This window comes from Callithrix jacchus, chromosome 7 (genome assembly GCF_049354715.1).
Source record: "Callithrix jacchus isolate 240 chromosome 7, calJac240_pri, whole genome shotgun sequence".
Classification (NCBI taxonomy): Eukaryota; Metazoa; Chordata; class Mammalia; order Primates; family Cebidae; genus Callithrix; species Callithrix jacchus.
In genome coordinates, this window is record NC_133508.1 from 127,376,366 (window position 1) to 127,402,978 (window position 26,613).

The window sequence follows — 26,613 nt, forward strand, 5'->3', positions numbered from 1 at the left end:
ACTGAACTCTATTAATGAAACACTGGACTTCTGTCACTTCTAAGCACAGCTTGAAGGATTTTCCAGAGAATGGGCAAAGATAGACTCATATCTTTGCTTTCCTCCCCAGAACTGAACTCTGGGGGTGCTGGCCTGTGGCCAATGGAGGTGAAGCTTTGCCTGCAGTAGAGCCTATAAATGCTCTGAGAAGTATCATCACTAACAGGAAAGGCTGCAGCCCCTGTAGTTGAATTAGGAATTGATGCTGGCTCTGGCACCCTGGCCATTCCTCCTCTTCAAAGACTCGAGGTGGGGACTAGCTTATTAAATGTTTAAGTTTAAGTGTAATCAAACAAAAAGCAGGTGGCATATTTTCAGTACAAGGAAATTCTCTTCTACGCATCTTCCAGTTGTCACAGCATTCATTAATATATTGACTAGTATTGAGGATGTACCTGCTTGGTGCCTATCTAGTAAAAGGAACTAGGGATTCAGTGTTAGAATAAGTTCTGTCTACATGGAGATTTATATAGCAAAGTAGAGAGATAAATATTAATTATGTAAATAATAGAAATGTTTAATAACAATTATAGAAGGTATAGGCCAGGTGCAGTGGCTTACACCTGTAATCCCAGAACTTGGAGAGGCTGAGCCAGGAGGATGGCTTGAACCCAGGAGTTTGAGACCAGCCTGGGCAACATAGCAAGACCCCATCGCTACAAAAAAATTTTAAAATTCGCCAGGCATGGTATTGTACTCCAGCCTGGTGACAGAGCAAGACCCTGTCTCAAACAAAAACGTGTACAGAATCTGTAAGTGAATAATGGCAGGAGTGGAGTGAACTTAAAGAGGAGCTTCAGGGAAGTTTTGTACTTATAAACAATCCAGAACTTTCCCTTCCACCAGCCACCAAGGGCACTCTTCTCCCTGCTTGGTAATGCCACCACCTGAAATTGGCACAGTATTTTTAGAAGGATGCCACCCTATCTTAGTTGTAAGATAAGGAGTCCAGATCTTATGATCTTTGCTTTTAGGACCAGAACATTTGTCTTCCCTTTTTTTAAATAAAAATGACACCACCTGTCATCATCACTACCATCATCACAGCATCTTGGAGCTGTGATTGAACATTGCCTTCCCAATTCAGAAATCCTCATAACATTCTTGATGTCAACTCAAATGTCTATTAATTTCATCTGATGACTTTCTCTGCTTTATCTGGGAAAGTGAGTTTCTTTTTTCTGATCCTGAGCAGGGCATCTCAGGGTTCTAAACACCGTCAACTTGAACACTCTGAGAACCTGACCCTGAGAGTTCATTCCTTTGCGAAGGATTCCTTTCCATTATTGGCCCTTGATCCTATGAAATGATCCTTTCTTATAGATCCCAGCATAAGTCTCTTTGACTCTTTTCATGAATATTTTTTACTGATGACTTAAAAAATATGATGTAATCATCATTTGTCCAGACTAAGGTTGCGTAAGATACTATGTTTTCCAGTTTCTTCAGATGGCAAATTGGGTGGAGACAAAGTATAAAGACTCACTTTGCTTTTAGATTTGTCACTATTTTATTGTGAGCAAAGCTAATTTCTTTGAACCTCACTTTTCTTATCTGTCAAATGGGAACATTAATATAGTTCATAAGTTTGGCAATGCTGAAGCATTCTATTATTTTTCTGTTTGAACTAGCATAGCATAGCTGTATGGAAGAAGAATCTTACAATACTTGTGAAGTTGATGTCCACCAAATATAAAATACTGTGTTTCAGAATGTGGTGCATTGTTACTTTGGAAATATAAGGAGAGCAGGACTTCAACAAGAAAATTCCTAATTGGCTCAGAATGATTGAGTAGGGATTCGTTTCACTTCCTCTTGACTGGTAATAGGAAAAAAAAAAAGCCCTTTTTTTAAATAAAAAGCAAAAACTTATTGAAGTATAATTAGCATATAAAAGGCCATACATATGTATACCTTAAATATGGTATACATCTCAATGAGCTGCCTTCCTTTCTTAAAACAAGTGTATATAGAGTTTTTGAAGGGCAGGGGTGGCAGGACACCACAGTTCACTTTTCAGAGAAGCCATTCTGTAGGAACCACAATCTATGAGACAGTCCCTAAGTTTGGCCACTGGCACCTCTGCCCATGGGCTCTTGTTTCCTAAACGGTACTTGGGGTTCAATCACTTAGAACTGGTTGGTGTTAGATGCCTTCAAACAGTATCAAGGGGTACTTGTTGCCCAAATTTCTGTTGACTATTAACCCTTAATCACTTCCTTGAACTCTGAAAAGTTCACGGTCAATTGATTTAAATGCCACATTCCATACCACTGTTTGCAAACGGGAATACTCCAAAACGGTTCCTGAGAAATGCTGACTCATTTAACAGACCACTGGGTTTGGAAGCCTCAACAAAACAACAGAAAAAGAGTTGTGGGGCCAAGTATACTGTCAATCTGTATGTCCTCTTGAATTTATGTTGACATCACTTGGACCAGACATGGGAGAAAAACAAATTAGTATGTATAAGATTTGGCTTAATAGTATTTTCAGATCTTTCCACAATGTCTGCCATATCTGGGAGAGTCTCATAAAGTCAGAAAGAACTTGGTTTACTTGTGGTGGTTTTCTTTTTTCTCACCAGCACTCAGCTGGCTTGACAGAGAGCATTGGCTTTTTCAAGGGTTCGGAAAGATGAGCTGGAACTGTCACAGGGACCTCATTCTTAGTAGCACAGAGTTAGTAATTTAATAGTAGGAAGAGTTTATTCTGTAATTCCTGGCCAGCAAAGTCCCGACTGTTTGACATTTTTTAATATAAAGAAAGAAGTCATATCCTTTCTTATTTTCTGTAATACTTTCTCTGTCTCCCCTGGTCTCTACTTCAACCAGTAACCAAACTCTCAAAGTTGCTGATGGCAGCAAACTCCTAAGTGTCCTTGAGGCCAACATTCAATAGTTATTTCCATTCACCTTGTTGAATAAAAGCCAGAGTGGTGTCCTCTCACTAGGATTTCTGGCAGCACTTGCGTCAGTAATTCATTCCAATAAAATGGTCTCTTTATCAATTGAATCCCCAAACAAAGACTGTACAAACAAAAAGCTCCTTTCATGAAAAAAAAAAGAAGGGTGAAAAAAGAGCAAGCCCCTGGAAACCAGTTTTCAAAAGTCCTCTAACTTGTGACTACAACACGAAGAAGTGGCCCCGTCTGATTCTGGCCAGCTGTGGCTCCCTTAAAGCAAGGGCTCTGGGTATTCAAGGTGGTATCCACTGGGGCACAGGGAAGGCTGAAGCCAACGGGGCAGAAGAGCAGCAGGCCAGGAACATCTGCCTCTTAAGCCTGGCCTAGCCTAGCCTGAGATGGCAGTCACAGCTGAAATCGGGGAAATAAACCCCTTCACTCACAAAGCCAATAGCAGATCTCCATTTTTCATCCTTGTGTTTCTGGACATAAAATGTATAAACTGTCTCAGGTAATCGTCACCTTTCTTATGGAAATTCATGGGATTATTTGCTGAGAGTTAATCCTGAAAACTTTCATCCCATAGTTTCATCTACCCCCCCTCCCACTTCTGTGGAACTCCTGATGGTAGAAACTTCCCCAGCCCCATTTGCTGTCACTGTGAGGTCTCCTTCATTCACTCCTAAGATTCCAGGCCCTGGAGTGAGAGTGCCTGGATTTGAATCCTGCCTTGGCCCTAACTGCATGACTGTGCAGAAGCTTCTTACATAAGCCTCAGTTTTCTACTGTGAATGGGAATAGTCATAGTGCCTACCAAATGGGTTATATTGTGTGTCAATTGAATGAGGTGATTCATTTGAGGCACTGTGCCTAGCAGGTAGTAAGTATGTAATAATACTATTATTACTTTTATCCCCAGAGACTGTTCATCTTCCCTAATATGCATTCTCTCCTTCCTTGGTAATGGAATTTTCACTGTCACCTGGAACACAACAAAATGTGTATTAAAGCCAGGCAGCAGTGCATGCCCGTAGCCCCAGCAACTGTGTAGACTGAAGCAGGAAGATCACTTGAGCCCAGGGGTTCCAGTCCATCCAGCTTAGGCAACACAGCAAGACCCTGATTGTTTTTAGAAAACAAAATAGACCAGGCGCGGTAGCTCACACCTGTAATCCCAGCATTTTGGGAGGCCGAGGCAGGTGGATCACTTGAGGCCAGGAATTCGAGACCAGCCTGGCCAACATGGCAAAACCTGTCTCTACCAAAAATAACAAAAATTAGCTGGTGCAGTGGTGCACACCTGTAGTCCCAGCTATTCAGGAGGCTGAGGCAAGAGGATCTCTTGAGCCCAGGAGGTAGAGATTGCAGTGTACCAAGATCCCACTGTGGCACTCCAGCCTGCGTGACAGAGCAAGACCCTGCCCCAACAAAATGAAAAACATTTTCCAGACTTACTAGGGACTAGATGTGCCATGGGCTAGAATTTAGTTAAATTATAGCCAAGGGAGTGGGAAAGGAAGTATAATGTGACATTTCTGGATTAGAACCTTAAAGGAAGGGCATATCATCCTTCCCCATTCCTGCCACTTGAATTGCACATATAGAAGCCAAATTTAGACTGTGCAGACCAGGGCAACAAATCAATGTGGCACAGCAGCACAATAAAAGTCTGGGCCCCTGGTGACCAGGGTCATATAAAGGAGCAATAAACCTCTGTCCTGTTTAAGCCACGATTAATTTGGGGGCTCTGATACATGCAACAAATCCTAAAGACCTCCTAATCAAAGCCTGGACAGCCGTAGCAGCACTGGGGGCTTGTTAGAAATGCAGAATCTCAGATCCCTCCCCAGACTGATCGAATAAAAACCTGTGTTTTAACAGGATGGTGTCCAGGTATAGGCAAATTAAAGTCTGAGAAGCATTGTCCTATATAACACACCTACGAAGAACAAATCAGTCATCAGAAATGGTGTTTCTACCCCCACTGGGTTGTGCCTTTCCCATCAGCCTCCTGCTGGGCTCTAGTGGGAGAGGAAGGAATTGGGGATTTTGTTGGTGCTTGTGTTTTAGCCCAACTTCCAATCCCCATTTGCTCCTGCTGGCAGGCATGCCTTCCATGTCACCATAGCAACTACAGAGCAGAAAAAAGCCACAGTCATTGCGGGCTGCTCGAAGAGGCGATGGCAATATAGGTCATCCTCCCAGGAGTGTGAGATTTTGAAGGTCTATAACTGCCCCAATGGCATATGCACTTGTGCTAAGCCCTTCACTCATTGACACCCTTCACGTGCTCAGGTAGCTAAACTCTCCCATTCTGTTAACCTTCAGGCTGAGTCTGGTTTAGTTGCTTAAAGTTCAGTCAACTGTGGGATAACCTGCCCATTTTGAGTCTTTTCAGAATGCTTCTGGAAAACTGCCAGGTAGCCCAGCATGAAAATTAGCTAGAGTAGTTTTAGGGGAAAGACCTACTCAAAGGAATCACACGGGTGTTACACTAAGCTGCATAGATAATGTAAAGAAATATATTTTTTTCAATTTGCCATTGAAAAACTGTAAGTAATGCTATTTCAATACTTTAAAATGAGGTTCTCCACTTTGGAAGGCCGAGGCAGGTAGATCACTTGAGGTCAGGAGTTCAAAACCAGCCTGGCCAACATGGTAGAACCCTGTCTTTACTAAAAATACAACAATTAGCCAGGCGTGGTGGTGTGTGCCTATAATTCCAGCTACTCAGGAGGCTGAGGCAGGAGAATTGCTTGAACCCAGAAGGCAGAGGTTGCAGCGAGCCAAGATCGTACCATTGCACTCCAGCCTGGGTGACAAAGCCAGACTCTGTCTAAAAATAAATAAATACATTAAAATTGAAAACTGAAATGAGGTTCTGCCTGAATGAAAACTTGAAGATGTATCTCCTAGGGTTTAATTCAACTGTTTCCTTCAGCTTAGGCCTGTTACCTATCGGGCTTTGGTTATGAAGGAAACCGCTGGTTACTGTCCTGATGATAACCCTTCATGTCCCTGAAGATGGTGTTTAAATCGCTCATCATCTCCACTTCCCAGAATGTTGTGAAGATTATGTCAGCATGGTGCCTAGTACTCCCTGGAGATAAATATGCATAATCAGAGTTTGCTATTAATTTATCATCAAGGTAGGAAATCCAGTTGAAGAGAGCATTTTCATCTCTGCCTTAGAAGTAGCTGACACATGAATTCAAGTCTACACCTTCCACTTATCAATCCTAAATAACTACTGTTCTTTAGAGGATTATATGTTTCCATTTCTGAAGATAAAAGGTGATATTCGAACTGAATTGGGCTGGGTGCAGTGGCTCAGGCCTGTAAATCCCAGCACTTTGGGAGGCCGAGGCAGGAGGATCACCTGGGGTCAGGAGTTTGAGACCAGCCTGGCCAACATGGCAAAACCCCATATCTACTAAAAATCTAAAAATTAGCTGGCATGGTGGTGCGTGCCTATAATCCCAGCTACTCAGGAGCCTGAAGCAGGAAAATCACTTGAACCCAAGTGGTGGAGGTTGCAGTGAGCCAAGATCGCACTACTGCACTGCAGTCTGGGTGACTGAGCAAGACTCCATCTCAAAAAAAAAAAAAAAAGTGAATTAGACAATATAAGTAACAATAGTAATAGCTCTGACTCTATGCCAGATGGACATTTGACTTGTATCACAGCCAACCAGGAAAGTGAGTTATTTCTATTTTACAGATAAAGAAACTGTGAAGTTACACAATCTGTCCGTTACCCAGCCGGCAGGAGACAGGGGCACTGCTAAATCAGGCAATGTGCATATTTTATTGAATCCTCACAAGACCACTAACAGAAAGGCTTTATCATCGTCTAAGAGATGAACAAACCTAGAGAAGTTGACCTGTCTCTGTTCTCACATTGTAAATAGCAGATACTAGTCTCTGATGCAGGCACCTCTATAACCAGGGAGGTGTTGTTTAGGCTCTTCCACTAAAATACCCAGCAGATGACTGTTGCTCTGTCAGCAGTTCAAAAAGATGTTTTGAAATCTGTGTTGACATCCGGTTACATAAATATGCCCCAAGCTAGGATTTTTCTTCATTCTTTAGCGTTTAGAGAGAAGTTTTGATGTGTCTCATCATCTGTCCTTAGCGTTTCAACTTGCTTCCTCTGTTAGGCTGTTGACAGTCTGAAAGGGCAATCCACCCAAGGTCATGAAATTATTTTCCCTCACTAAATGTTAAAAGCATGACCATCTTTACTCATGGTCATTTACTCAGAAATGAGAAAGCTCTGTCTCAGCTGTTTGATGCAGAGTCAGTGTGGTAGAGAGTGACATTCAACAGATCCAGAAAGGTGGGTGCAGGAAAACACTGTAACATTTTCTAGGCCCTCTGGGCAGATGTGACTTTTCTTTCCACCATGGCATTTCAAACACGGATTCTTCAGCTGTTACCAACCCATGCGGCAGCAGGCGTCTGCATCGCCCTGACCTTTATTTTTACTGGATCTTTTTCTTTTTCTCTTGATGGTCACCGTACTCCACCATCTGGGCTGGGACAAGAAATCAAATACTTGCGGTCCGTGGGGAGGAAGGACCCAGTTTCACATGGAAGAAACTGCTTAGAGAAAGAATGAATAAAGTTGAGGACACTCTCCCACCCCTGCTGATACATATACATGTACCCCTTCCAGATTTGCATTTCATTTCAAAACCTCCAGGAGGTTTCCTTTTTTTTTTTTTTTTGCCTACCTTCCTCCCTTATCCATTGTAATCTGTTCTAATTCCTCAACCCAAATGAGCTCAGTTTAGCAGAGTAAATTTTAAACAAAACATGACTTGTCAGATGGAAAGCATTTGTGTGTCTTTTATATTTTTGACCCCTTGTAAAAGTGGGCAGAGCTTTTACGGGATAACAAAGTATTATATACAATCAATATAAGCAGAATCTTCCCATTCACTAGGACTAAAACTATAGTCAGTAGTGACTGAGAAAAGTCTGCCGATGGAGCAAGTAGCTAAGAGGAGGCCAGGAAAGATGTTTTAAAATATTGTAAACAGTTATTCTTTTATTTACAGAATAAAATTAGCGCAATGACACATTCTAAGTATGGCCTTAGTTCTTCTGCCAGCCAGAGCTAAAGCCATAGCAAATAACACGTGTGCTCAGTTGCAATGAATTGAGACCTATTGCAGTTGCTTTTGAGAAGATTACAAGAGGTTCTAAGTTGGTTCTAACCATACTGAAGGGTTGTTTTTTGTTTTTTTGAGTGTCTCAGTTTGTTGCCAGGCTGAAGTGCAGTGGCGTGATCTCAGCTCCTACAACCTCCACCTCCTGGGTAGAAGAGATTATATACCTCAGCTTCCCAAGCAGCTGGGACTACAGGCGCCCACCACCATGCCCAGCTAATTTTTGTATTTTTAGCAGAGATGGGGTTTCACCATGTTAGCCAAAATGGTTTCAATCTCTTGACCTTGTGATGCACCCACCGTGGCCTCCCAAAGTGCTGGAATTGCAGGTGTGAGCCACTGCGCCAGCCATACTGAATTTTTAGTTGCTAAAATCCTCCTCATTTAATGAAACTAAGTTAATTTTCTTAGCGTAAAACTTAGCTCCCTCTGTATAAAAAGCCTCCTGCCAGCAGCATGACTATCTGCTCATGTCATTAGAACTGGGAAGCTGCAGAATATGGTGGTTAGAGTTTAAGCTACTGGAACTGCCTCCTTAAAGCCAAGTTACTTAACAAGAGTGTGTTTTTGCTTTCTCATCTGTGAAAAGAGGTTAATGATAATATTTACCTTGTAGCATAGCTGTGTGTATTAAGTGAGTTAACACATGAATTGCTTAGGACAATGCCTGGCATGTTGAATGCTTAATACACATAAGTGATTTTCATTAATAATATTTCTATAATAGGACTTTTGAGGCCAAGGCAGGTGGATCATGAGGCCAGGAGTTTGAGACCAGCCTGGCCGATATGGTGAAACCCTGTCTCTACTAAAAATATAAAAATTAGCTGGGCATGGTGGCACACACCTGTAGTCCCAGCTACTCGGGAGGCTGAGGCAGAAGAATCACTTGAACCCGGGAGGTGGATATTGCAGTAAGCCGAGATTGTGCCTCTGTGCTCCAGCCTAGGTAACAGAGTGAGACTCCATCTCAAAATATATATATATTTCTACATTATTTGAGAGATGTATCCATCATTGAAACCTGGAAAAAAAGCTATTCAAATAGAAGATTATACAAGAAATGAGGAAATAGACACTGCCCAAGTAAGAACTAATTTTGCCTTTCTCTCAAAAGACAGAAAGGTCAAGTCACTGGTGACTTAATGTGTCACAGACAGCTTCCTATTCATGCATTAATTCGTGTATTTTGCTTAGTAAATCAGGGTATTCAGACATTGTAATACCAAGAACTCTCTTGGGTTGGTTAGGATTCTTTGTAAATAGTTCTCTAAACTTGGGTCAGACCCAATGACCTATTGGTGAAAGACCTGAAGACAGATTTTCAAAGAATAGCAGCAAGGAACTCTGAGTTGGGGTAATTTATTGAGTCTTTGTCTTAGCCTTCTTTGTGTTGCTATAACAGAATACCAAAGACTGGGTAATTTATAAAGAAATTTTTTTTCACAGTTCTGGAGGCTGGGAAGTCCAATATCAAAGTGCCTGCATCGAGGACCTTCGTGTTGCATCATCCCATGGCAGAAGACAGAAGGGCAAGAAAGCAGGAGAGCCAGGGCAAGAGAAAGAGGGCTAACCTCATCCGTTTATCAGAACCCACTCCTGAAACAACAGCATTCATCTGTTCATGAGGGCAGAGCTCCCATGACCCCATCACATCTTCAAGTTTCCACCTCTCAACACTGTTGCATTGGGGGTTAAATTTCCAATACATAACCTTTGGGGGACACATTCAAACCACAGCAGTTCTCAATAACAAATGTTGACTGTTTCTGTTGGACAAGGGATGAGGAATCTGCTGCTGGGCTGAGCAGTATTTTGCATCTCTTTTTGATTAACTTGAAACTTAGACTGGTCATTGGGACTAAAAGTGTTCTACCTTTTTAGTCTATTAAAAAATATGAAAATTCATCTCTGTGACCACAGATATTAATAGTTGGTCATTTGCTTTCTTCAAAGAATTTATTTGAAATATATTTATATTATAGTTTTAAAATATCGGATCCATAAAAGCCCAAGCTTGCAGAACAGATGACTAAGGGTATGATTTGCAAAACAAAAAGAATCTTTTCTTCTATTCATCAGGGTTAGCTCCTCTAGAACTCAGAAAAAAAGTGCTTATATACAGCATTTAGGAAATGAAACCACTGGTTACAGCAAAGCATACTTGCGGCACTTTTTAAATGAGCTCATTTAAAAGTACAATCCAGCTGAGTGTAGTGACTCATGCCTGTAATCCTAATGCTTTGGGACCCAGCCCGAAGCTGATGAACCATTTGAGCCCAGGAGATTGAGACCAACCTGGGCAACATCGTGAGATCCCGTCTCTACAAAAAAAAAAAAAAAAAATTTAAGAAACACTAGCTGAGCATGATGGTGTGCGCCTGTGGTCCCAGCCACTCAGAAGGCTGAAGTTGATGGGTTTCTTGAGCCCAGGAGGTCGAGGCTGCAATAAGTGAAGATTGCACCACTGCATTCCAGCCTTGGCAACGAAGACCCTATAAGTAAGTCTATGATATTTTGTAATGGTAGCATGGGCCTATTAGTACAGAAGACATGCAGAAGTTTACCTGAAGTTGCAAAGACAAGTTGGAATGATGTGATACTGGAGCACAGTAAATGGAGACAGAATTGAAGGACTTGGGGTTAGAGAGATAAAGGGATAAGTAGTTTAAAAACAAACAAAAACAAAAGAAACTATCCACACACACTTTCTCTGAGCATCTTTAACCATTCCTCCATCTTTTGCCTGCTAAGGAAGAACCAAAAAAAGTGCCTAATCACCTGCTCTTTGTCATTGGAACTGAGAAGCTGCAGAATTTCGTGGCCGCTGGAACTGCCTCCTCAAAGGCATGTTACCTAACATGAGTGTTAGCTTCTGCTTCCTCATCTGTGAAATGGGGTTACTCATGGTATTTTCCTTGTAGCATAGCTGTGTAGATTAAATGAATAAACATATGAAGTTAGCTTTTACAAGATAACACAACTCATATAACCTTTCCACTGCAATTTTAACACTGTTACAATCCACAGTAAGATGTAAACAATGATGAGACATAAAGGATTATCTGAGAAACTGTGAGATCTCAACTTTACTTAAGATTTAGTTCTATCTGTTGCATTTTTAAACCTAGAAACAGACCATGAGGCATGCAGGATTTAAATAGAGCAGACTTTTGCTGTTGTGTTATATTAAATATCAACCCTCCACTCCACCAACTCTTTGTTTAAAAAAAAAGCCCTTTAGAATTCAGTTGTACCAACAAAAAAAGGGTGGAAATGGGGAGACTGGGAAAGCAGAATAACTTAAGGAGACTGGTCAAACCAGTCATTTCTTCAAGAAATATTAACCGAGCTCTTACTTCATATAAGCCAGGCAACATGCACGGTTGTGAAGTAAATCAGATGTACTTGATCCCTAGCAAAAACGATTCAATCCATGCTTTGCTTTCTGTTCTTGTCCCCTCCATTCCCTACTCCCATCTGTTGTCAGATGCCATTCTGCAGAGGTGCAATTAAGAGTGGGCTTAAGCCTGGCCAAGATGGTGAAACCCCATCTCTACTAAAAACATAAAAATTAGCCGGGCATGGTGGCACACACCTGTAATCTCAGCTACTCAAGAGGCCGAGGCAGGAGAATACAGGTATCTCGGTTCTCAGCTAATTCAAGGATGGTGGCCTGCGGGGACTTGTACTTCTCGTCAGCTACAATCTCTTCTTCCCACCCTTTTATTTTTTTCTCCCTCTTCTCCCTTTCCTTTGTACCCTACAAGTTTGCATTAAAGGTCCCAGCTTATACTTGTTTGCTTATTCTTATGTAGGCTTCTAAGTGTTCTGATTCCTTTTTTCCTGATTACAGAAATAACACATGTTCATTGTTACACAAAAATCAAATGTTGCAGAAATGCGTGGCCTTTGAAAATATGTCACTCCACCCTTCAAAACTCCACATTGACTTTCTTTTAACACAGAATAAAAGAGTAAAAGGCAGTCTTTCAAAGGCCTGTCGATTTGCATCCCCCTTACCTCTCTGACCCCATGTCCTCCAATTCTGTCCTTTTTTACTGTGCTCCAGTACCACAGCCTTCTAGCTGGCCTTCGCAGCTTCAGGTAAACTTCAGCATAGCTTCTGTATTAGTAGGCCCTGGCTGCCATTACAAAATACCATAGACTGAATGGCTTAAACAACAGAAATGTATTTTCTCGGTTTTAGAGGCTGAAGTACAAGAGCAAGGCTCCGATCCATTTGGTTTCTGGTGAAGTCTTCCTTCCTGGCTTGCAATCAGCTACCTACTTGCTATGTCCCCAACCTGGCCTTTTTTCCATGAGTGCATTGGGAAGACCAGGGACTTGGGAGAGCTCTGTGGTGTCTCTTCTCATAAGGACACTAACCCTATCAGTCTGGGTGCGGTGGCTCAAGCCTGTAATCGCAGCAATTTGGGAGGCTGAGGCAGGTGGATCACGAGGTCAGGAGTTCAAGACCAGCCTGGCCAAGATGGTGAAACCCCATTTCTACTAAAAAAAAAAAAATATCCGGGCGTGGTGGCACATGCCTGTAATCCCAGCTACTCAGGAGACTGAGGCAGAAAGTTGCCTAAACCCGGGAGGCAGAAGTTGCAGTGAGCTGATACAGCGCCACTGCACTCCAACGTGGGTGACAGAGGGAGACTCCATCTCAGGAAAAAGAAAAGAAAAAAAAAAAGAACACAAACTCTATCAGATAAGACCCCATCCTTATGACCTTATTTCATCTTTAGTATTTCCCTGTCGGCTCAATCTCCAGATATGGCCACACAGGGTGTTAGGGCTTCAAAATAAAAGTTGGGGGAGAACACAAACATTCAGTCCACAACAGCTTCCTTCTTCAAGTTGTTGCTCAAGTATTACCTTGCCACAGAGGCTTTCTCTTAAAAACACTGATTTATTATTTCTAACAACTAGGTTCCCAGGGTCATCTAGGGAGGCAGCAGTCATCTGACAGCTGGATTGGGACCAGAGGGTGTAAGACTGCCTCACTTGCATGGCTGGAGCCTTGGTGCTGATGTTGGTGGGGCCTTTCTTTTCATGTATCTCATCCTTCTTTGGTCTAGTCTGGGATTCCTTACACAACAGCAACAATTTTCAAAAGTGGAAGCTTCAGTTTATGACCAGACTGGCCAACATAGCCAGACCCTGTCTCTACAAAAAATAAGTTAGCCAGTCGTGGTGGTGCATGCCTATAGTCTTAGCCACTTGCGAGGCTGAGGCAGGAGGCTCTCTTGAGCCCAGGAGTTTGAGGCTGCAGTGAGCTTTTATCATGCCACTGCACTCCAGCTTGGGCAACAGAGAGAGACCCTGTCTCTTAAAAAAAAAAAAGTGGAAGCTTCAAGATCTCTCAGGGCCTTGGGTCCTGATTGGCAAGTTAGAAACTGACAGAGTCCATTTTGAGGGTGTGCAGACATGGGAAGGCATGATTTATGAGGGACCACGATTCTAACAGGCTGCCACACCATCCGATTTAAAATTGCAACCTCGCTCTTGTTTTACTCATAATTTTTATCCTCAGCTAACTACAAATCCTATAGAAAGAGAAATATTTATTTGTTTTTGTTCCCCCATTTATCTCCAACACCTAGAATAGAACCTGGCCTGTTGTAGGTGCCTAATAAATATCTGTTAAACAACTGAATACATGAATTTGAAAATGCTTTCCAGAATGCATCATTTTAGATCTTATACCATTATGCATGCTTTTACTGTTAAATAGCACTTTCCCCTAAAAGATCTTGTCTTGCTTTTTACAACAATCTCACTAGGCAGTCAGGGCAAATATCGTTAATCCCATTTTATAAATGAAACTGAGGCCTAGACAGGGGAATGATTTGCCTAAGGTCACATAGCTAATAGGAAGTGAGGTTGTGACTTCACATCCCAGGGTTTCTACCAGCCATCATGCAACCCCAGGTGAAATGCCTTCTCACTCCATTTCATTTCTCTCCCCAGGGTTTTGTGCTTGGGAGGCTCTGTTCATTGTTTTTGTTAGCCAGCTAGCTTTGTGCCATGGGGCCAAGAGGAAAAGAAAGCATTTTTAATTTTTCTGATCTCTCTCCATGGAGGCCAAAACCTAAAGGTCTCAATGATCCAGAGTCATCAAGACACAAAAAGGTGAAGGTGTCAGGACACTTCTTTATGGACCTTGTCCCTGGATTGTGTTACACTGTTTGCATAAAGTTAAACTTTAAATCTGCGTATCTAACCTGTGGTTACCAAGTTGTTCTGGCCTGAATAAACCTTGATCTCAGCCTGGAGCAAGCAGAGAACAATCTCCTCTCAAACTTTGTGCTGCTATTCCACCTTGAGAAGGTTTGGTTAACAAGTCAAACTTAATATTTAAGAAAAGTGATACCCGACTGGAGAAAATAGTCAACACAGTACTTTCAAAAGGTACTTTGCTAATTCTGGGGGTGGTTAGAAGCTTTGGTCCCTTTAAGGAAAGCTCCTTGGGACAGCTTGTAGACTATAGCTAGAAGCAAGTTACAGGTTAGAGAAGTCATTTTCTTTCTTTTACTCTCTCTCTCTCTCTCTCTCTCTCTCTCTCTCTCTATATATATATATATATATATATACATACATACATATATATACACACACATATATGTATATATATTTATATGTGTGTGTATATATATAATTTTTTTTTTTAGGGACAAGGTCTTGCTTTGTTGCCAAGGCTGGAGTGCAGTGGTGCAATCATAGTTCATTGCTGCCTCAAACTCCTACCCTAAAGGGATCCTCCCACCTCAACTTCCACAATAGCTAGAACTATGGACAGGCAACAGCAGGTCAAGGGGCTAATTTTTTTTTTTTTTAAGACAAGGTCTTGCTATGTTGCCAGACTGGCCTCAAACTCCTGGTCTCAAGTGATCCCTCTATCTCTGCCTCCCAAAGTTCTGGGATTATAGGTGTGGATTACCACACCAAGCCAAATGAAAAGAAGTCATTTTCTAAAATAAAAAGTTTTATCCTTTCTCCCTCATTGTTTCTCTTGTCACAATGTTTTTAATTGGTTATCAAATATCATTCTAAGTAAAGAAAAAAATTTTAAATTATTAGCATACATTTTACCACTTATCTGTATATTGTACAATCTTCTTTTAAAATGCAAATATAAGAGAAAATATAATTTGTATGTAGAATTAGTGAAATTACACAGTTCATATTTTGTGGCACGAACATGCTTATGAGTTGTTCTTACCAGAACAATGGAAATGGTGCAGAAACTAACTCAACTGTTTTTATTTCACCTGTTGATATGTGCATATTCTATCAACGCAGTACATTTGGCTTGCTGATGAATGAGGAAAGTAAATTGTCAAGAGATTAATTTTCTTAATTGGATGTTATTTATTTATTTTTTTGAGACAGGGTCTCACTCTGTCACCTAGGTTGGAATACAGTTGCATAATCATGGCTCACTGCAGCCTTGATCTCCTGGGCTAAAGCAATCCTCTCACCTTAGTTTCCCAAGTAGCTGGGACTACAGGAATGTGCCACCACACCCAGCTAATTTTTAAAATTTTTTACAAACATGATGGACTTGCTATGTTGCCCAGATTGGTCTTGTATTCCTGGGCTCAAACTATCCTCCCACCTCAGCCTCCCAAAGTGCTAGAATTACAGGCACAAGCCACCGTGCCCCACCTTGGATGTTATTAAGAAGTTTTTCCTTCTTAACACTACGAACTGGTGATGTATTCTATGCAATACAGTAGGAAATGTAAACCTCCAATCTTCAGTGTTTACATGCTCTGGAAGGTGAGAAACTAGCATAACTCACACTATGTTGGGAAGTCCACTGTAATCTGATTTTACTTGCTTCTGCAGTGGTATTTTTTGTAATTCTTAGTGATGCCATCTTTATTCCCATCTCATTTTCCAAGGTCAACCTTCTTCCTTTGTTCCTTAAATTCAGTTAAGGTACTCCAAATGATTGATGCTAAAACAATTGATATGACTCATGTTTCTGGCTGGCAATTTGGTCAGAAAAAAGCCAGATAAACAAAAATTTTTAAAAACTTTTTCAACCATCTCTTTGATCAATGAGATTAAAATAGGTACAGTATTTGAATGTTTATTGAGCTATTAAATATTTATTGATGAGACAGGCTAGATGATGAAACAGTAGTGGACAATATAAACACAACCCATTTTCATGGAGCTTACATTCTAGTGATGAAAAAACAAGATGTTAGTTAGCAAATAAGGTATTTTATTATTGGAGTGCAGTGGCTCAATCTTGGCTCACTGCAACCTCTGCTGCCTTCAGGTTCAAGCAATTCTCCTGCCTCAGCCTGCCAAATAGCTGGGATTACAGGCATGCATCACCACTCCCAAGATTTTTTTTTTTTTTTTTTAGGAGATACGAGGTTTCGCCATGTTGGTCAGGCTGGTCTTGAACTCAGATGAACCACCCACCTCAACCTCCCAAAGTGCTGGTATTACCAGGTGTGAGCCACTACACCCTGCGCAAATAAGGTATTTTCATCTAAAGTTAATTGCTATGAAAAGAATCAAATACATGGTGTAACAGAGAGTGATTTGGGATGCTAATTTAGATTGGGGACAGGTAATTCTTTCTGAAGATGTGACAACTGGGATTAATAACTTGCATATCAATCACCCAGGGATCTTGTTAAAATGTAGACTATGATTTAGTAGGTGAGGGGTCTGGCCTAAGAATCTGCATTTCTAATAAGGTCCCAGATGATGCTTATGCTGCTTAGTCCATGAAACACATGTTGTAGAGAAAGGATAATGAAAAGGGTCTGGAGAAGGGAGTTCCAGAAAGAAGAAACAGCAATTGCTGAGGTGTTGAGGTGGGAAAAGGTTTGGTGTTTGGGTTTGAGAAACAGAGTTTTGTAGAGGCTGGGAGTAGTGAGTGAGGGATAAGGATATGTGATAAGGTCGGAGAAGTAAACCACATTATGGGCCATGAAATAAAGTTTGCATTTTTAGTATGTTAGAAGACATTGGAAGATTTCAAGGAGATGAAGAGAAACATGATCAAATGTAAGCTCTTGAAGGCCAACATGAAAACTCTGGGAACAATGAATTTTAGAGGAGCAAGAGTGGAGGAAGAATAGATTTTAAGAAACTAATGTAGTAGTCCTTGTGCAAGATATTGATGACTTAAACCATATATTAGTCTGTTTTCACACTGTTATAAAGAATACTACCTGAGACTCGGTAATTATAAAGGAAAGAGGTTTAATTGACCACAGTTCCACAGGCCTATCAGGAAATGTGGTTGGGAAGCCTCAGGAAACGTGCAATCATGGCAGAAGGTGAAGGGGAAGCAGGCAAATTCTTCACAAGGCAGCAGGAGGGAGAAGAGTGAAGCAGGGAGGGCAGAGCCCCTTATAAAACCACCAGAATTGCCGGGCACGGTGGCTCAAGCCTGTAATCCCAGCACTTTGGGAGGCCGAGGCGGGAAGATCACGAGGCCAAGAGATTGAGACCATCTTGGTCAACATGGTGAAACCCCGTCTCTACTAAAAATACAAAAAATTAGCTGGGCGTGGTGGCGCGTGCCTGTAATCCCAGCTACTCAGGAGGCTGAGGCAGGAGAATTGCCTGAACCCAGGAGGCGGAAGTTGTGGTGAGCCGAGATCGCGCCATTGCACTCCAGCCTGGGTAACAAGAGCAAAACTCCGTCTCAAAAAAAAAAAACCAAACAAACCAAAAAAAAACCCACCAGAATTTGTGAGAACTCACTATTACGAGAACAGCATGGGGGAAACTGCCCCATGATCCAGTCACCTCCTTCCCTAGATATGTGGGTATTATAATTTGAAATGAGGTTTGGGTGGGGACATAGAGCCAAACCATATCAAACCAGAACAGTAGAAATGGAGATGGAGAGGCCAGGCGTGGTGGCTCATGCCTGTAATCCCAACACTTTGGGAGGAGGCCAAGGTAGGCAGATCATTTGAGGACAGGAGTTCGAGACCAGCCTGACCAATACAGTGAAACCCTGTCTCTACTGAAAATATGAAAATTCACCAGGTGTGGTGGCAGGCACCTGTAGTCCCAGCTACTTGGGAGGATGAGGCAGGAGAATAACCTGAACCTGGGAGGTGGAGGTTGCAGTGAGCCAAGATCATGCCACTACAGTCCAGCCTGGGTGACAAAGCTAGCCTCCACTTCAAAAAGTTAAAAAAAAAAAAAAAAAAAAAGGAATGGAAATGGAGGAAAGTAGAAGACTTGGATTCTGATTTAGTGGCAGAGCCAATAGGACATATGGATGGATTGAATATAGTGGAGGTGAGAGAGAGAAATCAAGAGTATCAACTAGATTCGGGTTTTGATCAACATAAAGCAGGTGACACCATTTCCTGAGAGGTAAAACAACAAAAAATAACAACTTCTATTTCAGACAAATGGAAAAGGGTAACGTCTAAAACATTCATTTGTGTGTATTCTGATGCAAATTTCGTTTAGAATCTGACATTAAAATGAAGACAGAAGGGCAAATGCATTTGAGACTTTAGAATATTTTTGGTAATAATGTGTTAGGTGAAAAAGGGATATCTGGAAAAGCAATGTAACTAGTCTGGCAAATAATGTTTTACATTACAATGAAAGTTAAATAGACCATTTTGCCGATGCCCGGAGTTTTCTAGTTGAGGTAGATGATTTCTTAGAACAGAGAAGAGTGGGAAGTGAGGGTATTTCTGAAGGCCCACTGGTAAAATAGCAGTGTTTCTCCTTCAGAGATTGTTCCCTTTTGATTCCTATGAATAATTCTGTCATTTGCAGAAGTTTAAGAAGAAGTTACATTTTGTTTTCCAGCTACACCTCTAACACATTTTTCTGAAACTGTTTATATGCTCAAATTTCCAGTTGAAAGGATGGTTAAGATTAAATTACTCTTCAAATTCCGTTTTCCTTTCAAAGTTGTTTTTCCTTGAAGACGTCTCTTTGTCAAGGTCAAGTGAAGTCACGATTGAAGGAAAGAACAGAAGGAATTTGGAATGCTTTTCTATTAACTTCTGAACCACACTGACCTATTCCTTGACAATACCCAATAGGGCTTAGGGTCTTTCGGATAAGTCATTTTGGAGAAGTGTTTTCTTCTTTTGCTGTTAGGTTGACATGGCAAAAGAAATCATATGATTTGTGTTAACCTTTGTTCTAGTATTTTATTGCTCAGAGCAAGGTTGTAGAAACCATGAGAATTTTGCCTAAATGATACACATTGCATTTTCACCACCCAATACTGCACCTGGTAGATATTTAGTAGGCATTCGTTGAATTATAAATTCCCAAAATCTGCTAGAAACCTTAGATTTTTTTCCTTTCATCTTGCAGATTGTGAGATGGAAGAAGAGGAGGAGTTGAAAGCTTTTAGCTCCTAGGCAAAAAGGCACATGTTGCTTAGAAATCAATTTCCTCTGAAATTGAAGACATCAGTTTTTAAAGGACACTTTGTAGAGCAAGGCACTGAATCTGAAACCACCTTTGCAGAGATTATGACAGCAAGACAAGTCTGGCGTGGCTGCCTCCATCTCACTTCTAGCCTCACAGCCTGACTGTCATTCCTCATCGCTGGGCGTAGGTTAAGCTAACCATGGGAGAAATTTAGTTTACCTTTTTTTTTTTTTTTTTTTTAATTAAAATGGGGATGAGGTCTTGCTATTTTGACCAGGCTGGTCTCAAATTCCTGGTCTCAAGCGATACTCCCATCTCGGCCTCCCAAAGTGCTGGAATTACGGTATGAGCCACCACTCCCAGCCTATAGTTTAACTTTAAAGGAAAGATGATAATAGTCCCTCCCTAAAAGTAATCCCCTCCTTGTTAAGGGACTGAAACCACCATTGTAAGACTAATGAGAGGTCCCAAGAATAAGGACCTGAATTCTGCTAAACTACAGGCATTTTTTTCTCTAATCCCTTACTGCTCAGGAGTCATGTGGTCAGAGGTACAAGATTTGTGACTTCCCCAGTTGCTCCTGTAGGTAACATCACTATTGTAGAACCTAAAATTGTTCTTTTGCATTTTTTTTTCAGATTTTTGATTCTGGCAACTGATTGACCCACCCAGATCAGAGGGTCAGGATTTACCCAGTCCTATAGCCCCACCCAGAGGCTGACCCAGTGCACAGCATTGTTTTCCACACCCCTGTGATTTCATTCTAACCAATCAGCAGCACTCCTCCCTGCCCACCAAATTATCCATAAAAACCCAAGCCTCTGAGTTGCTGGGGAGACTGATTTGAGTAATAATTCCAGTTCTGCTTAGTTGGTCTTGTGTTAATTAAACTCTTTAGTGCAATAATACCATCTCAGTGAACTGAATTTACCTGTGCAGTGGGTAAGGACCTGTCAGGCAATTACAAATCCATAAACACTGCCTTCATAATTATCTTGCTAATTCTATATGCAAACTTCTTTTAAAATTTTTAAAATTATTTAGTGTTTGTTTTTATTTTATTTTAGAGAAAGACAGGATCTTGTTCTGTCACCCAGGCTGGAGTACAGTGGCATGATCATAGCTCACTGTAACCTTGAACTCCTGGACTGAAGCGATCCTCCTGCCTCAGCCTCCTGAGTAGCTGAGACTACAGGTGTGTGCCACCACATCTAGGTAATTTCTTTCTGTCTATCTTTTTTGGAAAGAAGAGGGTCTTACTATGTTGCATAGGCTGGTTTTAAACTCCTGGCCTCAAGCAATCCTCTGATCTAAGGTTCCCAAAGTGCTGAGTTTACAGGCACTTGAGCCACTCCACTCCGGTTATATAAAAACTTTCAAGTTTCTATTTAGTTTGCTTGGCAGGATAAGGGAGATTCTCCCCACCCCCACTCCATCTAGGGAGAGTTTTTAGGATAAAAAAACTCTATAGTAGAAAGTAAACAAATATTCTCAACTAATGAGAGACCTTTGTACTGAAAAGGGTCCAGGAAGACAACAAAATCTCCTTTACCACAATAATAATATAATAGGGTTAGGTGAAGAACATATTGACATCCTGGGGAAAAAAGCCCAACCCTGGGGCTGGAGTACAGGCTTGTAATCCCAGCTACTCAGGAGGCTGAGGCAGGGGAATCACTTGAGCCCAGGAGTTGGAGGCCAATCTAGGCAACATAGTGAGATTTTGGCTCCAAAAACAAACAAAAGTCTGAAAAATGCTTTGCTCCTGTGCTACTGGCCCCCATTGTCTTTGGAAGATGAGCAATACTGATTATGGGGAAATGTTTTTCCTTAGTTATTTCCAAACCAAATTGCCCCCCTCCCCATTAGCTCTCATGCCCAAGGGGAAAAAGCATTTCAAGAAGTTCCACTACAGGACTGGCCACATTCTTCCTACTCTAGAGCAAGGGGAAGGATGAACCAAAGAAATCTGCCTTTCAGAAGCCCAAGGCATTAATCTTTGCCCTTAATAAGAGACAGCAGCAACTGGGACCTCTTTCTCTTGTGGGAAATGGGACAGAATGGGACAGATTTCTGGGACAAAGGGATGGTATCATTAGAAAGGAATCGCAGAGGGAAGATCAAAGAGGAGGATAGCAGAAAGCTTGAGGAGACAGAGAGCAAGGTAACAGCCATTTGGGATATTTGTAAAGGTCTAAATTGTGAGTCCTTGTCCTGTCTGCTCACCTCCTTTCCTAATGTGGTAGTAGGGAGCAGGTTTCTCAGAGAGGCTTCTAACTGTTGGTCCTCCTCCTCTGAATGATTTTGCAATGCTTATCTACATTTTTTAGAAAAAAATTAAAGTGTCCAGAGGGTGTTTGAACTTGAGGAAATTGGTATGGATGTGTTTGAGAAATATCCTGATCACTTGGTGGTCACAGGCAGAGGTGGGTCCCAGAGGGATACAGGCCAGACTCTCCCCCATAACTAAGATAAAAAGTTTACTCCTGATGGGGCTAAAACACAATGGCCTAAAGTCTGAGGCTTTGACATGCTGAGTACTTTGAACTGAAGGAGATTGCAAGCGCCTCAGGAGAACATATTTCTGACCTTCTCCCACCCTCCTATCTCCAGACTCTCTTTCTCCCCTGAAGCAACTCATAAAACTAGAATACATCTTCCTTAAGATGGGTTGGAGAAATTCTAACTCCTCTCCCCTGAAGCAGGCCATGAAACCTAGAAATGTCACTCTCCGAAATTCTCTCCTCTTCCCTGAAGATCTTCATGAGACAAGTGTCTTGTCCTATATCCAGAGAAAGAAATGCTAGTTAGCGAGGCCAAGAAGAATCAGGACAGGCCTTGCTGCGTTCTTCTCAGCTGATTACCATTATTACAGCATGCCCTTATTGTCCGAACTCATTTCTATGTGGGTGTCCATTCCTCAGCAAACCTGAGCGTAAGAACACCCAGCTTTTCCTGGGTCTTTGGGTCTCCTTTCTGAAGTTTCCCATGCCATTTAAAACTTTGTTAAATACATTCGTCATGCTTTTCTCTTGCTAACTTCTCTTTGGTTACAGAAGTGTCTGCCTTGTGATGAGTGATGAGAGAGTATCATACCTTTTTGCCCCTCCCCAGGCTAGCAGATGACTCTCTAATTATGGGAGATAAGATACCCGCTTTGCCTTGATTAAACCTTGGGAACTAGCCAAACTTGTCGGCATAGCAGAATAGGAAGGCATTCCTGACACACCTGAGTCACAAGATACTTAATTGTTTTTATTACAAGGCCTCTTGTGAGGACTTGTAAGCAGTGGGGAAATTAAGGTACTCACCATTTCTTTCACAAATAGTAATTAAATGCCTTTAGATGGCAGGTTCTATGTCAGGTTCTAGGCAAATTAATCATTTTTGGTCTCTGACCTTGAATCATGATCTACTGAGGAAGACAACCATGAAGAGATCATTCAATTCAATTCAATTGGACTGAAGAAAAGACTGAGAAACAAAGACTGGCCAACATAGTGAGACCCCATCTCTACAAAAACTAAGAAAAATAATCAGCTAGGCACAACAGTGTGCACTTATAGTTCCAGCTATCTGGTAGGCTGAGACAGGAGGAGTGCTTGAGCCCAGGTGTTGGAGACCAGTCTCAGCAACATATTGAGACCCTGTCTACAAAAAATTTAGCCGGGTACAGTGGCATGCATTTGTAGTCCCAGCTACTCAGGAGACTGAGGCAGGAGGATTGCTTGGGCCCAGGAGGTTGAGGCTGCAATCGCATGACCAGGCCACTACGCTCCAGCCTGGGTGACAGCGAGACCTGTCTAAAGATAAAAGAAGACTGAGAAATGAGATGATAAAGATCTGGACTGATGCCGTGGTGAGAAAGATCCAGTGGGAGAGGGAGGCTGAGAGATACTTCTGAAGTCGATGCAAATGGATTTCATAGGAATTGGACACTGCAGAATGAGGGGGGTACAGTGTGGAGTAACAAGTTCTTGGGCTCCTGCTATGTAAATCTGACCTCTTATTTAAAATAATAATAATAAACTTGAAGTTGAAATGTGGATATTGCCGAAGTGAAAGGAAACAGCTGAGAAGGCAGTCTGACCTGCTTTCGTTGTCTACTGCTCCACGTGATCGTGTTTCAGTCAACCCACAGTTAAAGGATTTTGAACCTGGGCCCTTCTTGTGGACCCCAAGGCAAGTCACAGCATGGCGCTTACTTCTGAGGGGTGTCGAAGCTGTCCCTGGATGTCACACCTTAGGCTATCACAACCAAAGGAAAGACTCAGCACAGTTCGGGTGAGGCGAGGGTCAGAGAGAGACTGCAGCTGTGACCCCAGGGCTTTGAGTATTCTGTGTCATGAATGAGGGTGTTGTTTTGCCTTTTTGGATGAGTACATGTGTGTTTTGGGCAGCTTGTAGATTCTGGCAATCCTAGAAAGGGTGGGGCGGAGGACTCACCTCAGAAAAGGGAAGAAAACAAAGAACATAGGCAGAATAACTTGTCCAGCACCAACAGCAAATGCACCATTTTCCTTCTGCAAAAATGAGTCAAATGTCAAGATGAGGAAGACCCAATCAGTAAGACAGTAAAGTGATTGAGAGTACGGGCTCCAGAATTAGATTAGCTGAATTCATCCTTCCCAGCCCTGAGATCCTGGACTGATTACCCAAGCTGTCTGAACTCTTAACAAGAGCCTGGCACATAGTAAGTGCTCAGTAAGTATTAGCTTATACTAATCTAAGTAATTTTGGGCAGGAAATAGAAATCAGGCAATTTTTCTAACCCTGAATAGGAAGCTAGGAAAAAATAGCTTTCAAAACAACACTGCAATAAAATTCCAAAAGCACAAGCAACAAAAGAAAAAAATAGCAAAATTGGATATCTTCAAAATGAAAAACTGTGTGCTTCAAAGGACATCGTTAAGAAAGTGAAAAGACAGCCTCCAAAATGAGATAAAAATTGTGCAAATCATTATATCTAACAAAAGGCTTATATCTAAATCATAAAGAACTCTGGCCAGGCACAGCAGCTCACACCTGTCATCCCAGCATTTTGGGAGGCTGAGGTGAGCAGATTGCATGAGCCCAGGACTTTGAGAACAGTCTGGGCAACATGGTGAAACTCCGTCTCTATAAAAATGACAAAAATTAGCTGGGCGTACTGGTGTGCACCAGTAGTCCCAGCTACTGAGAAGGATGAGGTGGGAGGATTTATTGAGCCTGGGAGATCAAGGCTGTGGCACTCCAGCCTGAGTAACAGAGAGAGACCTTGTCCCAAAACAAACAACAGCAAAACAAAACAGACGAACAAAAAACACAAAAGCAAAGGAAAAAAAAAGAACTTTTACAATTCAATTATAAAAAAGACACATAAACCAATGTTAAAATAGGTAAAGGACCTGAACAAACATTTCTTCAAAGAAGATACATAGATGACCAGTAAACACATGAAAAGATGCTCATCTTCAATCACGTTGGAAATGCAAATCAAAATCTTCACATAAACTAGGATAACTATGATCAAAACAGCAAATAATAAAAAGTGTTGATAAGGATGTGGAGAAATTGGAATCTTTACACTCTGCTGATAGGAATCTAAAATGGTGCAGCCAAAAAGAGTCTGGCAGTTCCTGAAAGGTTTAAAATAGAGTTACCACAGGACCCAGAAATTCTACTTCTATGTATATACCCAGGAGAAAGGAAAGCATATGTTCACACAAACAGTGTACATGAATTTCATAGCTGCATTATATGTAACAGCCAAAAAGTAGAAACAACCCAAATGTTCATCAACTGATGAATAGATCAACACATTCTGGGATAGCCATACAGTGAAATAACATTTGGCAGCAGAAATCAATGAAGCACCGATATGTGCTTGCAACATGGGTGAACCTTGAACACTTTATACTTAGTGAAAGAAGCTGATAGAGACGGGAAAAACCAAAGTGTTTTTCCTACTCTCACATACCACTCGACAGGGACTTCTGATAACAGATACGTAGGAGGGTTTCTTCACACACTACACAGTTCTTTTGTAGGTATTAACTGAGTGTCCTACAGTTTAACTCCATCATCCTGCCACTATCTATCTGGAGTTAGCATCAGATCCCACATGTTGAGGGCTCATTCTCACAAGACTGCCCCCAACTTCTGATACCAATTGTAATTTCTGACTGACTGGCTATATATAAATCAGGGTTCCTATGACTTCCTCCTTGGGTTTAATTTGCTAGACAGGTTCACAAAACTCAGGGAAATACTTACATTTACACATTTATTATAAAGGATATAACAAAAGATACAGATTGACAGAAAGATGGAAGAGATACATAGGGCAAGGTATGGGGGAGGGAACACAGATCCTCCATACCCTCTCTGGTGTGCCAGCCTCCCACTTACCTCCAAATGTTCAGCAATCCAGTTTTGGGGGGGCTTTTATGGAGCCCTCATTATGTAGGCATGATTCATTACATCACTGGCCGTTTGTGATCAACTTAACCTTCAGCCCCTCTCTCTTCCTCAGAGGTTGGGGGTTTGAAAGCTCACACCTGCTGATGACATGGTTGGTTTCCTTGGCAACTAGCTCCCCCAACCCTTACAATCCTGAGGCTATCTAGGAGATTCCAGCCACTAGTCATCTCATTAGCATACAAAAGCTACTTTCCTCTCCAGAGACTCCAAGGGTTTCAGGAGCTATAGTGCCAGGAACCAGGGGCAGAGACCAAATATATGTTTCTTACTGTGTTACAATATTATAGAAACCAAACTCAAAAAACCACATTTTGTTTAATTCCATTTATATGGAATGTCCAGAGTAAACAAATATTTAGAGACAGAAAATAGATTAGTGGCTGCCAGGAACTGGCAGCACTGAAGAGGAATGAGGAGCATATACAATTGAGAATGGAGTTTCTTTGCAGGGTAATGAGAATATTCTAAAATATAATAATGAGTATGCAGTCTCTTAGGGTAATGAAAACATTGTAAAATCTATTGTTGCAATGGTTGCATAACTGTGACTATACTAAAGTTGATTGAATTGCACATTGTAAATGGGTAAACTTTATTTCAATACAATTACAGGATAGAGAATATGTA

General features: G+C 41.5%; 1 protein-coding gene across 1 annotated transcript in view; it reads left to right on the forward strand.

Annotated features, from left to right (window-relative positions):
- Positions 1–20,357: 20,357 nt before the first annotated feature.
- Positions 20,358–26,613, forward strand: part of ZNF326 (zinc finger protein 326) — a 67,128-nt gene continuing 60,872 nt past the window's right edge. Inside the window, exons 1-2 of the mRNA XM_078332399.1 lie at positions 20,358–20,466; positions 20,592–20,719. The gene's annotated coding sequence lies outside the window, so the exon portion shown is untranslated. The remainder of the gene's footprint in view (positions 20,467–20,591; positions 20,720–26,613) is intronic.